We start from the raw sequence: 14,545 nt of genomic DNA on the forward strand, positions 1-14,545 counted from the left end.
GGCGCCATTTTTAATTCAAAAAAAAAGATCCGACAGTGTAACACAGTGTAACACTGTCGGATCTCAGCCCTATCTATGCGTAACTGGTTCTATGAATCAGGCGCATAGATAGGACCTGAAAAAAGCTGAGATACGATGGTGTATCTGAGATACACCGTCGTATCTGCTTCGTGAATCTGGCCCGATGAGTCCAGTCCTGGGCAGGTGAATGGTCACCCAGCTCTTACACTCTATTATCACATAGAACACACATGAGCTCCCTATATGCAGAACTAAACACCACCATACAAAGCATAGTCGATGTTTTTCCTAGCAGGACTGTCCTAACAAGCTGCACTCGCACTGCCACCTGCGCCAACACCCTGTTGACATCCCCCACCCATCGATACACCTTCCCTTTAAACAACCTCACCACGCTCGGAATGACATCATCCCTTAAATTTCATCCCGCCTCACCCAGTTTCTGATTGGCAGATCTTCCTTTTTCCACATGTCCCTCGCTATAGGCTGCCGCTCACGCCACTCAATCCTCACAGCCACGCCTTCGTAGGTGTAGGGGAAGGCTCAGGTTTCTCTTTGTGCAGTGATAGGCTGAAGAGGGCGTATGTCTGTCGGAAAGAGGGTGGGTACAATGTGCCAGGGAGGTGCTGCCTCTGCTGAGCTGGGAATAGGGGTGATTTTGAGCACCCCGTTGTCCGAGCGGTGGGAGGAGCGGGGTATCAGGCAGGCATAGGAAGGGATGATGGAAGTGAGGAGGACCGGCTTTGGTATCCCGATCACCGGCTGCCACAGCTGCTTCGGTAGTATAGTTGCATCTTCGGGGTTTAAGCTACAGCTCTGACCGACACAGGACACATCAGAGAAGACAACAGTAGACCTTTCCAGGTGGCACAGGGACCATTGAAGAGGTGGGGGGTGATGCTCACCATTCCAGAGGTACAGTGTGGGGACCAGGGACAGGATGGCACTTATCATCCTCAGGTGATATAGACCAACTCTGGGGGATAAAAAATGAAATCCATTTGAACATATTATGCATTTCTTTATAATACAATCTTCAACAGGAGTTAAAGAGATCATTCCAATTACAGATGCCAATAGACCGCCAATCAAGGGGTAGTAAACGAAGTGCGTGGACTATCCAATTTTATATATAATAAGCGCAAGCAATCCGCCACTCTGTACATTAGAAGAGGGAAGCGTTAGAAAGCCCACCTAAAATCAGCCAACGGGAGGAGAAGAGGGCCCTGCCCAAGCAAGCTTCCATTCTAAGAGACATCAGGATTCCAGGAGAGACCGCACGCTCAGCTGGAGACGGCCTGTGAGAGGAAGAGATGGCCAGAGAGGCCCAGCTTGCTGAGATCAAGTAAGTTGGGGGAGGGGATGGATGATTGACAGCACCTCCTTGCACCTGTTCATGGATGGAGATGGGATTTGCAATCAGTATCCCTCTTATGCTGGGTACCACATCCTCGTCTGATCGATGGTAGCAGCACTGGAACAGTAGATTTACTGGGGGGCTGAGTATGTAATATCTGCCTCCTCTCAATCATGTCATTGTTAACCAACTCCTTACCAGTGGCATCCTCAAGGAGTTTGGTCCTACCCAGCCTACGTTGGCATCTATGGATCTATGCATCCTTTTCTGTTCTCTTATAAAATCTTCTGATCAACCCCCCCCCCCCCCATTCTTCACCTCATTCTGCACCTGCTGTTTTATCAGCCCACCCATTTGCAGTTTGCCTCTCCACATCCCCTGAGTGGTTTTCAGGCCCTTCCAGCAGTGAAGGGATTAATGGAGCATTATCAACTGCCCTCTTCCATGTCTGCATATCTTGCCTTGCTACTGCCTCATCACATCCTTCTCTGCTTTCCCTGACAACCAGTGTTGCAACCCTCCCCCATTTATGCCATTGTATCCCATCCTATTTATGTCCGCATCATTCTCATCTTCCTTTTTTTTTCTCTTTGCAACCATCGTTTGAATTTCTACAGTTTCCCTTTGATGTCTGGATGCTTAAACACTGGACAGGTCATAATACCTATCTGTCTGCATGCAGGCTTTGAGTATATATGGACATATATACTGCTTTATATGGACATATGTATTTTGCTATAAATATCTGCAAAAACATGTGCCCATGTATTATATATCTATCTATCGCTTGAACATATGATCCTGTAGTTTAACATTGTGTGTATGTGTGTGTGTGTGTGTGTGTGTGTGTGTGTGTATATATATATATATATATATATATATATATATATATATATATATATATATATATATATATATATATATGTGTGTGTGTGTGTAAAATAATGTATTTGCTATGTTTGTCTTGGCACACATGCCTTTTCCTCCCTATTTCCAGCAAATGGTAGTTTTGGTATTTTTGTATTATTGCTCTTCCTGGTTTATTATATGTGCCATGGGAATATTGTCGTCTTGGTCATTTTTCTTTATGTATCTTAATACGTCCCTCTAGCCTATATTCCATCTTTGCTGTCACTCTCATCCTCAGACCCCTCCCTTATCAGCTGGCAGCTCACTGCATTCATGGAACCTCTTATTCATATAGGTGTGCCTGGCTAGAGGGTTGTGTTGTCCTGATGGCTGAAATGCAGTTTGCTACCCCAATAGCTGCTATTATTCAGGATCACACCTGGTTTGTATCACAGTAACGCCCATTAATAAAAAAAAAGGACAAGGTTATGAAAAGATACAGCCCTATACTACTTTAGGTACTTTGTAAAGGAATATAAGCTAATATACAGTTCGGTATGCGACACCCTGGCAAATGTGTCAGTGCCAACATTAATCAGTCAATCTTAATAATTGGGAGCACAGTTACATTTCCCAAAATAGGGAAAGGCCAGGTAACCTCATAAGAGTGTATTTTTTTTCCCCTTGTTCAGACATTCTTGGATATGGCATTCTGAGGAGGGTTAGCCACACAGAGGGGCTTGTATTTTTTAGAGAAAGATGTTGCTTTTCTGAAATGTTGCTTTATGCAAATGGTTGGTTAGTTCAAGCTAAGGTCAAACAAACTTTTAGTTTAAATATATTTCTCAGTAGCCACAAATTATATAAATCCACTTTGTGTGTACTAAATGCCTTTGCAAGCCCAGTTGACAGTAGTAGTGAGTGTGACATCACTGTGCATAGAGCAGAGCTGTGGGAGGGACCCAGCAGGCCCTACCTGCTACAGGCTGTCTGTAGAAAACAGGAGGGGGCTGAGACAAGACTAGTCACCCTGCACAAGGAGAGAGGACAGCAGTGACCGGTCTTTATTTCAGGAAGGTCCTGCTCATAATATTTCACACTGGATTACTACACACATCTGAATAAAATACACCAAGAATCAAGTAAGAATACTGGGCCAGATTCACAGAAGAAATACGCCGGAGTATCTACTGATACTTCGGCATATTTTCAAATTTGCTGCGTCGTATCTTTAGTTTGAATCCTCAAACCAAGATACGGCGGCTTTTGGCTTCGATCTGACAGGCGTACGGCTTCGTACGCCTTCGGATCGTAGGTGTAATACTTCGGCGCCTGCCGGGTGGAGTTTGCGTCGTTTTCCGTGTCGGGTATGCTAATTAGCTGTTTATGGCAATTCACGAAGGTACGCGCGGCCGTCGCATTCTCTTACGTCGTCGCTAGTCGGCTTTTCCCGGCGTATAGTTAAAGCTGGTATTTCATGGCCTATCTTTAGACTTGCCATGTTAAAGTATGGCCGTCGTTCCCGCGTCGAATTTCAAATTTTTGTTTTTTTGCGTAAGTCGTCCGTGAATAGGAAAGGACGTAACTCACGTCGATGTTCAAAAAATGACATCGGTGCGACATCATTTCGCGCAAAGCACGGCGGGACATTTCAAAACGGAGCATGCGCAGTACGTTCGGCGCGGGAACGCGCCTAATTTAAATGATACACGCCCCATTTGAATTAGGCGGGCTTGCGCCAGACAGATTTACGCTACGCCGCCGCAAGTTTACAGGCAAGTGCTTTGTGAATCAAACACTTGCCCATAAAACTTGTGGCGGTGTAACGTAAATGCAATACGTTACGCCGCCGGAATTCTACGTGAATCTGGCCCATATATGCCTCTTGCATTTAAACAATATTTACTTATCCCAGAATTTAGCTTTATTTTATTGTAGGAGCTCACATCAATCAGTCCGAAGCCATCTTTCCTTGGAATTATTGCTTTAAAAAAACGAATAATGACATTTTGTTTCTGCACTGGGATCATTATTCTCACCATTCCTGCTGCTTTTTTAAATCCTGTATATCCTGTGTGCATAACATAAAAGAATCTGCTGCTGCTAGAAGTATTTAGCAGGCATCCACCTTCCAAAATCACAACCTTCTGCATGCAGTTACTTTAAGGAGAGTTCCATTCATATTATAATGTTTACATCAATCAGCAGCTTTCTGCATGAACAACATTTGCGCCATTTTTTTTCATGTTGTTTACTTACTCTGTCTGCATTGTTGTCATTGGGTCCCTTTTACTCTGCCATTTGCGGGCCGCTGCGATTTAAATGATATCCCATGGCGCCTGTGCTCCTGGGAGATGTGTGTCATAGTTTCCCAGGAGTCAGTGGGCAGCACCGAAGGATAGCATTGCATTCTTTCAGAACAGGAAAGGACGCAATCAAAGGCAGATCTACACACTGTCAGCGCTACGCCTGGCTTACAATGTGTGTGTATGAGATCCAGTGGTGCATGCTGGGTAGCCAGCATGCACCTAATCCCGGAAGAGAGTCCTAGTGGGCTTCATATGCTCACAATCAAAATGGAATTGATCAGGAAGACGAAAATAAGGTAAGTAAATTATAAAAAAAAAAATGTACTGGTAATGGGATTGAAATATATTTTTAAAAAGGTATTTTTTTTTTTTTTTTTTTTACGATATAAGATACAAAGAAAAAAAGATTAGATTACTGGCACATATGGCACTCGAGGGCATACAAAATCAGATATTAACTGATATTCATCAAATGGAAACCCTGTGCCAAAAACAAAGAAACCCCCAACCAAAATTCAAATTCATACCAGCACCACATATCAGCGTCACATTCACAGGGACCCCTTATTTGGCGGAAAGTTGGTGGCAAAACAATACCTGGCTAATTTTTTGCCGTCCGTTGGACCAGTGCTCCTAAGCTACTGTAGTGGAAAGAAACGTATTGAGTAAGCTGCGATGATGGGACATCCCCCTCCCAGTAAACCTCAGAGACATCCAACCATGGCTGACATATTTTGGTGAATTTCTTGGGGGATGCCCTGCTTTTATATATCAACTTGCATTTAGATAGAGCCCCATGAACAATACAAAAGAAAGCATGGGCCAAAAGGGGGCCCGAAACCCTCCAATGCAATAAGGGATTGAAATGTATACATGCGTTAATGTATATTATTGCATACCAGCAGAGGGAATGCCGAATATAAAAAAAAAATATATATTTTTTTTTTAAAGTACTCACCGATACACATTACCAATACCTATTGCCTAGGAAGACTGGGTAATAATACTTAAGTAAAAATAAAAGTATAAACAAATTCATTATTTATTGAATTAATAAATGCAAAAATCATACCTAACAACCAGTCCTTGAAGTGCAAAGTCCTTAAATTACAGACGTCTTTAATTGAGGCTGTAACGGAACGTCCCACACTCCGCTTGAGTGCTTCCGTCATATACTGCTCCCTATCAGTCTGGATATAGATATCGGATATTCCAGCTGCTCTCAACACACAACGAGACGAGACTTGTTTGTGTGCTAAACATGGAGTGTTAAATAGAACCAAGAATACAATCTTATATACAGTTTAAAGAGGAGGTAACCAGAACATAAATTAACATGAGCTAATTAACTTATTTACCCAGACGAGGTGACTCCGAGATATGACCTTTCAAGGTAGGCGTCCCGTCTCCTCTCACCTGCTATACAATACACATTATCATAAGTGTAAACACAGGACATATTCACACAATAGCAGGGTCAATTAGCACAGAGAATAGAGAGATGGCCGGAGGCGAGGACATTAGCATCTAACAGTATGAAGGAGTCACTCTTACAATTAACCCGTTGAGTTCAGAATCAAAATAGTTCTTTACAGATATCCTGGCTCAGGTAGTCCAATATATAATTTCTCAGTCATCCTATGCCCCTAGTGGACATAGGATGATTTTAGGCATACGAGGGTCCAGTGATGTCCCTGGTGAGTCTGTCACAGAGGCAATATAGTCTCTGCATAAAATACTGCCAAGCTTGTGTGTATCATACAAACATGGGACACACTGGGCAAAGGGAAAAAAAACAAAGTTCCAGCTCATAAAAATAGTTCACCTTATTGTGAAGTGGAATTAAGAGTGTCCACTTACATGCTGCTATGTGTGGATAGGATCCCAGATGCATGGCTCAACAACAAGCTCCTGGCCAGGGAGAAAGGGAGCAGATGTAACAGCTGGGTAAAACCAAGGGAGCAGCTAGATGAGGAGATCCGTCCGCAGCCGCTGTTGACAACCAGGAAGCTGTCGAACCAGACAGGATGACAGAGCCGCTAGCAGCTAGGAGAACACTGCAGCTGGCGGGAGAGAAAGGAGGAGGTGGTGGGGAAGCTACCCGTCAGAACTGGTGGGAGGGAAAGGAGAGGAGGCAAATGCTTAGTATCAGCACCGATGCCAGCATCGGTATCGGTCCATCCCTGCTTTTTGCACAGTTACGCTGGTCCAGTTTGGACCAATGTCAGCATACCTATGTCATACCTAGCCTATCTTTGTGGTAGAGGAGAATCACTGGGGAAGTCGCTGCTACTCCAGTGATCCTCGCTGTTCTCTGGGTCCTAAAGAAGCTGCAGGGACCAATAGAGCAGCCCAGAGGAAACGAGGGTGAGGAAGTTCAGGTGAGTAAAGCTGTTTTTTTTTTTTATGCCCCCCCCCCCCCCCCTAGACCAGGGCTAGGCAACCTGTGGCCTTCCCAGCTGTTGCAGAACTACAAGTCCCATCATGCCTCTGGGAGTAATTGTAACTGTCACTTTTGCAATGCCTCGGGACATGTAGAGTCATGCTTGTAACTGCCAGCCTTGCAATGCCTCATGAGAAATGTAGTTCCACAACAGCTGTAGGGTCACAGGTTGCCCACCTCTGCCCTAGACCCAAACAAGTGTTTTACCCTTACAGTAGTGGTGCAGCCCCACTGCAAGGGGACATTTTTATTTTTCCTGTAGTTCACCTAGATTTTTTGTAAATAGAAGTTCATGCATCCAACCAAAAAAGAGAGATTGCTGAGGTGGAAGGATGAACACAGGGATTGGGATCCAAATGAGAGAATGTCCCTCCCAATGAGGTACAGTTTTGGAGCTACAGTATATCAGCACTTCTAAAGGCATTAGGAAATGTCATCGAAGCATTTGAGACTGATCTAAAATGTGACAGAATGCAAATGCTAACCTACACAATCCCTAATGGAAACCTGGCTACAGGTAAGCCTTAATATAGGCTTAATTGTAGCATAAGGTTGTAAAATAGGGTTTACAACCACTTTAAACTCCTGATTAGCCTATTCATTCTGAGTCAGTGACCTAGAAAGTACTGAAGTAATTGGCTCAGCATGACAGCCATGAATATACTGTTTTCAGATGTCAGCAATGGCAGGCTTTGTACTCCGTTCCTATAGGTTTCCTTTAAATGTGACATCACTGCCCCTCCTCCCCACCTTGTATTCACTGAAAAAATGCAAGTCCTTCTGTGAATGGCTGCGGTGCCAAGCGAGTGACCCCGTGTCATTTGTTGGGCAGCTGTTTGGCACAGGACCTGTGAAGTAGCATCAACTACTACAGTGATTGTTGGCTTCCAAAGGAGCCCTTCAGGCATGAGATTTGCATACTTACATAGGTCCAAACAATGTAAAAATGCAATTAAGATCATATCTAGAGTTCAGCTTTAAAATGACCCTGGGTCTGTTGCTAGTTACCTTACAAAATTAGACTAGAAGGATGCCACATCCCCACATGCATGCTGTAGTTCCACTTGCTAGCCTCTATATTACCACTGTGCCCTGTAGTGACATAGAGGCCAGTGGATGGAACCACAGCATGCACTCAGAAATGTCAGATACTAATGGTGGCCATAGGTTTGCAAGAGAAAAGAGTTGGTGCCCCCGGAAGAATTGGCTGCCCAATGACCGAGCCATTTTTTGCATTTCGGCATTGCGTCGCTTTAACCACTTGCCGAACCGACGCACACAGATGTACGTTGACACAATGGCACGGGCAGGCAAATGGGCGTACCTGTACGTCCCTTTAAATTTGCCGTGCGCGTCCGCTGCGTAAGTGTGCTTGATGTTCCCGGGCGGCCCGCGATTGCGGTCGGCAAAGGCAGAACAGGGGGATGCCTTTGTAAACAAGGCATTCCCCTATTCTGCCTAGTGACATGTCACTGATGGCTGTTCCCCCGTGATCCGGAACAGTCATCAGTGACATGTCACTCGTAGCCACGCCCCCTAACAGTAAGAATCACTCCCTAGTACTGACTTAACCCCTTCAGCTCCACCTAGTGGTTAACCCCTTCACTGCCAGTGTCATTTTTACAGTAATCCGTGCATTTTTATAGCACTGATCACTGTAAAAATGACAATGGTCCCAAAAATGTGTCAAAAGAGTCCGATGTGTCTGCCATAAAGTCGCAATCACAATAATAAAATAAAAAAAATCGCAGATCGCCGCTATTACTAGTAAAAAAAAAAATATATATATATATATATATATATATATATATATATATATATATATATATATATATATATATATATATATATATATATATATATATATATATATTAATAAAAATACCCTATTTAGTAACTTTTGCGCAAACCAATCAATAAACGCTTATTGCGATTTTTTTTTTTTTTTTTTTTTACCAAAAATATGTAGAAGAATATGTATCGGCCTAAACTGAGGAAAAAAACGATTTTTATATATTTTTTTGGGGATATTTATTATAGCAAAATGTAAAAAATATTGCATTTCTTTCAAAATTGTCGCTCTATTTTTGTTTATAGTGCAAAAAATAAAAACCGCAAGGTGATCAAATACCACCAAATGAAAGCTCTATTTGTGGGGAAAAAGGACGTCAATTTTGTTTGGGAGCCACGTCGAAATACCACGCAATTGTCAGTTAAAGCGACGCAGTGCCGAATCGCAAAAAGTGGCCTGGTCTTTGGCCAGCGAAATGGTCCGGGGCTGAAGCGGTTAACTGAAAATTGCGCGGTCGTGCGACGTTGCACCCAAACAAAACTTACATCCTTTTTTCCCACAAATAGAGCTTTATTTTGGTGACCAAGAGACCCATCTAAGGACAATAGGTCTAGTTTCTGAGCGTCCTGGGGTCATTTGTCAGGTATCCAATCCATGGATCCCATACTTTATAAAACAACTTCATCTTGTCTTGTACTAGTGCTGTTAACCTTTCATTTAATATAAGCCACGACATTTTGTGTTTAACCACTTCCATATCAGGCACTTACGCACCTTCCTGCCCAAGCCAATTTTCAGCTTTCAGCACTGTCGCAATTCGAATGACAATTGCGTGGTCATGCTAGACTTTACCCAAATGAAATTTTTATCATGTTGTTCCCACAAATAGAGCTTTCTTTTGGTGGTATTTAATTACCTCTGCGATTTTTATTTTTTGCGCAACAACAAAAAAAAGACTGAAATCTTTGAAAAAAATTATGGCCCAGATTCACAAAGGAGATACGACAGAGTATCTCAGATACTCCGTCGTATCTCTGAGTATCTATGCGACTGATTCATAGAACCAGTTACGCATAGATATCCCTAAGATCCGACAGGTGTAATTGTTTTACACTGTCGGATCTTAGGATGCAGTACCGCGACCGCCGCTGGGGGGAGTTTGCGTCGTAAACCAGCGTCGGGTATGCAAATTAGGAGTTACCGCGATCCACAACGGTTTTTCACGTTCGCTACGTCGCCGCTAGTCTAGTTTCCTGTCGCAAAGTTAGTCGTCGTTTTGGGTGCCTTAACCTTAGACAGCAAACGTATTGCTGTCTAAAGTATGGCCGTCGTTCCTGCGTCGAAATTTTAAATTTCACGTCGTTTGCGTAACACGTCCGGGAATACGGAAGTACGCTACGCACGTCGTCGATCGCAAAAATGACGTCAGTTCGCGCAAAGCACGGCGGGAATTTCGAAACGAAGCATGCGCGCCTAATTTTTAATGGTACCCGCCCATTCGATTTGGACTGCCTTGCGCCGGACATATTTACGATACACCGCCGCAAGTTTCCAGGTAAGTGCTTTGTGGATCGGGCACTAAAACTGAAAACTTGCGGCGGTGTAACGTAAACTGCTTACATTACACGGGCGCAATTGTACCTGAATCTGGCCCTAAGTTTTTATTTTTTTCTGTTTAATTTTTTTTGTAAATAAGTAAGTTTTCTTCTTCAGTTATGGGCACCGATGAAGTGGCACCGATGAGGTGGCACTGATGGGTTGGACACGGCTGATCATGTGGTAAAGAGCCTCCGGCGTCAATAGACATCCAGTCAGGATTTCACAATCACTTCCCGGACGTCAATTGACTATTGACCGGGCGGGAAGTGGTTAAAGGAGTTGTAAATGAAAAAAAAAAATTCACCTTAATGCAATCTATGCATTAAGGTGAAAAAACATCTGATGTTGCCGCCCCCCCCCCCCCCCAAACCCCCGTTTTACTTACCTGACCCGTCGAAAGTCCCGCGTGGTCCCGAGTTCCTCTTTGCCGCTCAGCCTGGCCGCTGATTGGTTAGAGCGGATGGATTGAGAGCAGCGCAGCCATTGGAGAAGTAGATTGGGGGCCACTCTGTGCAAAACGAACTGCACAGTGGAGGTAAGTATAACATGTTTGTTATTTTAAAGGAAAAATCATTTTTCCTTTACATCCGCTTTAACCACTTAAGGACTGGACCAATATGCTGCTACATGACCCAAGGGGTTTTTACACTTCGGCACTGCGTCGCTTTAACAGACAATTGCGCGGTCGTGCGACGTGGCTCCCAAACAAAATTGGCGTCCTTTTTTTCCCACAAATAGAGCTTTCTTTTGGTGGTATTTGATCACCTCCTGCGGTTTTTATTTTTTGCGCTATAAACAAAAATAGAGCGACAATTTTGAAAAAAATTCAATATTTTTTACTTTTTGCTATCATAAATATCCCCCAAAAACATATAACATTTTTTTTCCTCAGTTTAGGCCGATACGTAGTCTTCTACCTATTTTTGGTAAAAAAAAATCGCAATAAGCGTTTATCGATTGGTTTGCGCAAAATTTATAGCGTTTACATAATAGGGGATAGTTTTATTGCATTTTTATAAAAAAAATTTTTTTTACTACTAATGGCGGCGAACGGCGATTTTTTTCGTGACTGCGACATTATGGCGGACACTTCTGACAATTTTTACACATTTTTGGGACCATTGTCATTTTCACAGCAAAAAATGCATTTAAATTGCATTGTTTATTGTGAAAATGACAGTTGCAGTTTGGGAGTTAAACACAGGGGGCGCTGTAGGATTTAGTGTTCACCTAGTGTGTGTTTACAACTGTAGGGGGGTGTGGCTGTAGGACTGACGTCATCGATCGAGTCTCCCTATAAAAGGGATGACTCGATCGATGCAGCGCCACAGTGAAGCACGGGGAAGCCGTGTTTACATACGGCTCTCCCCGTTCTTCAGCTCCGGGGAGCGATTGCGACGGAGCGACTATAAACGAATAGCCGCCCGTCGTCCCGGATCTCTCCCCGAGGGAATCCGACCGCCGCATGTAGCGGGGGGGGGGTCCCGATCGGACCCCCGACCCACGGAATGGCAGGGACGTACAGGTACGCCAATGTACCTGTACGTGCCATTCTGCCGACGTATATCTACATGCGGCGGTCGGGAAGCGGTTAAGGGTTTCCTGGAAATCTCGCTCCCATTGAATCATGTAGTTCAGTTTTGTTAAAATATACATCAAAATTGTATATATAGCAGATATGTGACTTCTGATTTTATCATATTGACTACATAAATGTTCCATGGGAGTCAACGTCACTAAATCACCCTTACGGGCTACAGTTTGTACATAATGGTGTATTTGAGTATATCTATAGCGTTCAGTGGGTGGTATTTGATATTTGTCTATCAGAGATCATTCGAATAGCATACCTTTGTGGTCGCAAAGATTGGCTATTTGTATTGGGCCCTTGTTGGTCCACCATTCGAACGTGAGGTGAGTGAGGCCCGGGGTGAACGCTCTATTTTTCAATAGAGGTGCTAGTGGATTGTGGGGTAACTTCAATTTATGAGTCCTTGAGAGTCTGTCCCAATTTTTCTAGCAAGAAGGAAAGGGTAGGACATAATATAAATCGGTCTCTCTTTCATTGGGAGCCCCATAATGTGAGAGATTGGTTCAGGACGACAGGAATAAAATTCCATAGTCATCCATATTGCTTGGGGTTTTTGGGAGTGAAACCTAGAGAGTTGGGCCAACTGGGTCGCGTAGAAATATTTCTGTAGATCAGGCAGGCCAAGTCCCCCTTTCCGTTTGGGAGTGCTCATTGTACCTTTGTTCACCCTAGGTCTCTTATCTCCCCAGGTAAACTGGAAAGTTATATTTTGAAATGTTTGGAGGTCATTTCGAGCCAATGTCACAGGTATGGTGTGAAATAAGTATAGTATTCTCTGTAACACGTTCATTTTTTTATTGAGTGTAATCTGCCAAACCACGATGGGGGGGGGGGGGTGAATCTGCCATCTAGCTAGATCCTCAGTCAACCGCTTGAACAGGGCAGGGAAATTCCGTTTATATAGCGTTTTGAATTGATGAGGTTAAATGTATTCCAAGATATGGAAGAGCCTCCGGTTCCCATAGAAATTGGTAGGACTGTTCTAGCGTTTTCTGGGTGGAACTCTGCAATGACAGATTCAATGCCCTAGATTTGCTATTGTTAATTTTTTAGCCCGGATATATCGGAAAATGGTTGTAAGATTGCATATAAATTAGGGAGGGAAGTGATCGGCAATGACAGAGTCAGTAGTAGGTTGTCAGCAAAGAGTAGCCATTTATGCTCATAGTCCCCGTAGGCGATCCCCTGGATATCAGCAAATTCTGATAGCCAGGGGCTCTATCGCTAGAGCAAATAACAGCGGGGACAATGGGCATCCCTGCCTAGTACCACTCCTAATAGCAAGGGGTTGGGAGGAGTACCCTCTAAGCATTAATGAAGCAGACAGCGTGTCATATAGTGTCTGAAGGAGGGCTAGAAAGCATTCGCCAAATCCAAAGCGACATAATACTTTAAACAAATAATCCCAGGAGAGAGAATCTTAACGCTTTCTGTATGTCGGAGAGCAGCATTCCCCCTCTAGGTCCCTTGCAGTCCCAGTCTGACTGGACCGCTGAAATTAGGTCTATTAACCTGCAGGTTTGATCTGATGCCCGTCGGTTCGGAACAAAACAGGCCTGGTCTGGGTGAATATAGTGTGGGAGGAAAGTGTTTAGTCTAAGGGCCAGTACTTTAGTTAACATTTTTAAGTCCATGTTGATTAAGGAAATTGGGTTGTAATTGGCACAGTCCCCATGATCTTTCCCTGGTTTCAGTATTACATTTAGGTAAGCCTCATTCTCATGACTGGTGATTTTATTACCCCGTCTCAGGTCATTAAAATAAGAACATAAGTGGGAGCAAGAATTTCTTGGTACTTTCTATAGTAATGGCTGGAGAAGCCATCTGGCCCTTGGGCCTTAGAGGGGTGGATAGTTTTGATAGCCATCTTAATCTCCGATTCTGTAAAATCTTTGTCCATCAGTTCCATGTGGGCTTGTGTCAGTTTGGGCAGTTGGATATCGCAAAAGAACATTTCTGCCTTAGGTGGCTCATATTTAATCGGTGGGCTATACAGTCTGGCATAAAATTTGTGAAATTCCTTGAGGATTAATTTGGGGTTTTGAGTGGGGTGCCCGGTGGCCAATCTTAATTTGGCTAAAGTCGGCGTTCATGGTCGGGGTACGGGCTTCCTGGCTAACGTTGTGGTTGGTTTGTCTCCCATGGTGTAAAACTTGTGCTTGGACCAGCTAATATGTTTCTCTGCTTGTGTAGTCAGACTCAGGTTGAGTGCCAGTCTCGCTTCGTCTATTTTATGCCTAATATCATTCTGAGGGATCCTATGCCTATGTACAAATATATAAGGGGTCCATATAGTGAACTTGGTGTTGAGTTATTCACTTTACGGTCAACACTGAGGACAAGCGGGCACTCTTTACATCTAGAGGAAAAGAGATTTCACCTTTCAGCTCAGTAAGAGCTGTGAAAATGTGGTTTAGACTCTGTGCAGAGGTGGTTCTGGCCAGCTCAGTAACGTGCTTTAAGAAAGGCCTGGATACTGTCCTAAATGTACATAATATAACTGGGTACTAACATTTATAGGTAAAGTTGATCCGGGGAATATCCGATTGCCTCCTGGGGGATCAGGGAGGATTTTTTCCCCTGC

At 43.7% G+C, this 14,545-nt stretch overlaps 1 protein-coding gene across 4 annotated transcripts in view; it reads left to right on the forward strand.

The window, feature by feature from the left end:
• The first annotated feature begins 609 nt into the window (after window positions 1–609).
• Window positions 610–14,545, forward strand: part of PPFIA3 (PTPRF interacting protein alpha 3) — a 624,634-nt gene continuing 610,698 nt past the window's right edge. For 3 of the 4 annotated variants that reach the window (XM_040327612.1, XM_040327615.1, XM_040327614.1), the window contains exon 1: window positions 611–1,366. The gene's annotated coding sequence lies outside the window, so the exon portion shown is untranslated. Of the gene's footprint in view, window positions 1,367–14,545 lie in introns of all 4 variants that reach the window. The other variant, XM_040327613.1, reaches the window with a different exon arrangement.

This window comes from Rana temporaria, chromosome 10 (genome assembly GCF_905171775.1).
Source record: "Rana temporaria chromosome 10, aRanTem1.1, whole genome shotgun sequence".
Classification (NCBI taxonomy): domain Eukaryota; kingdom Metazoa; phylum Chordata; class Amphibia; order Anura; family Ranidae; genus Rana; species Rana temporaria.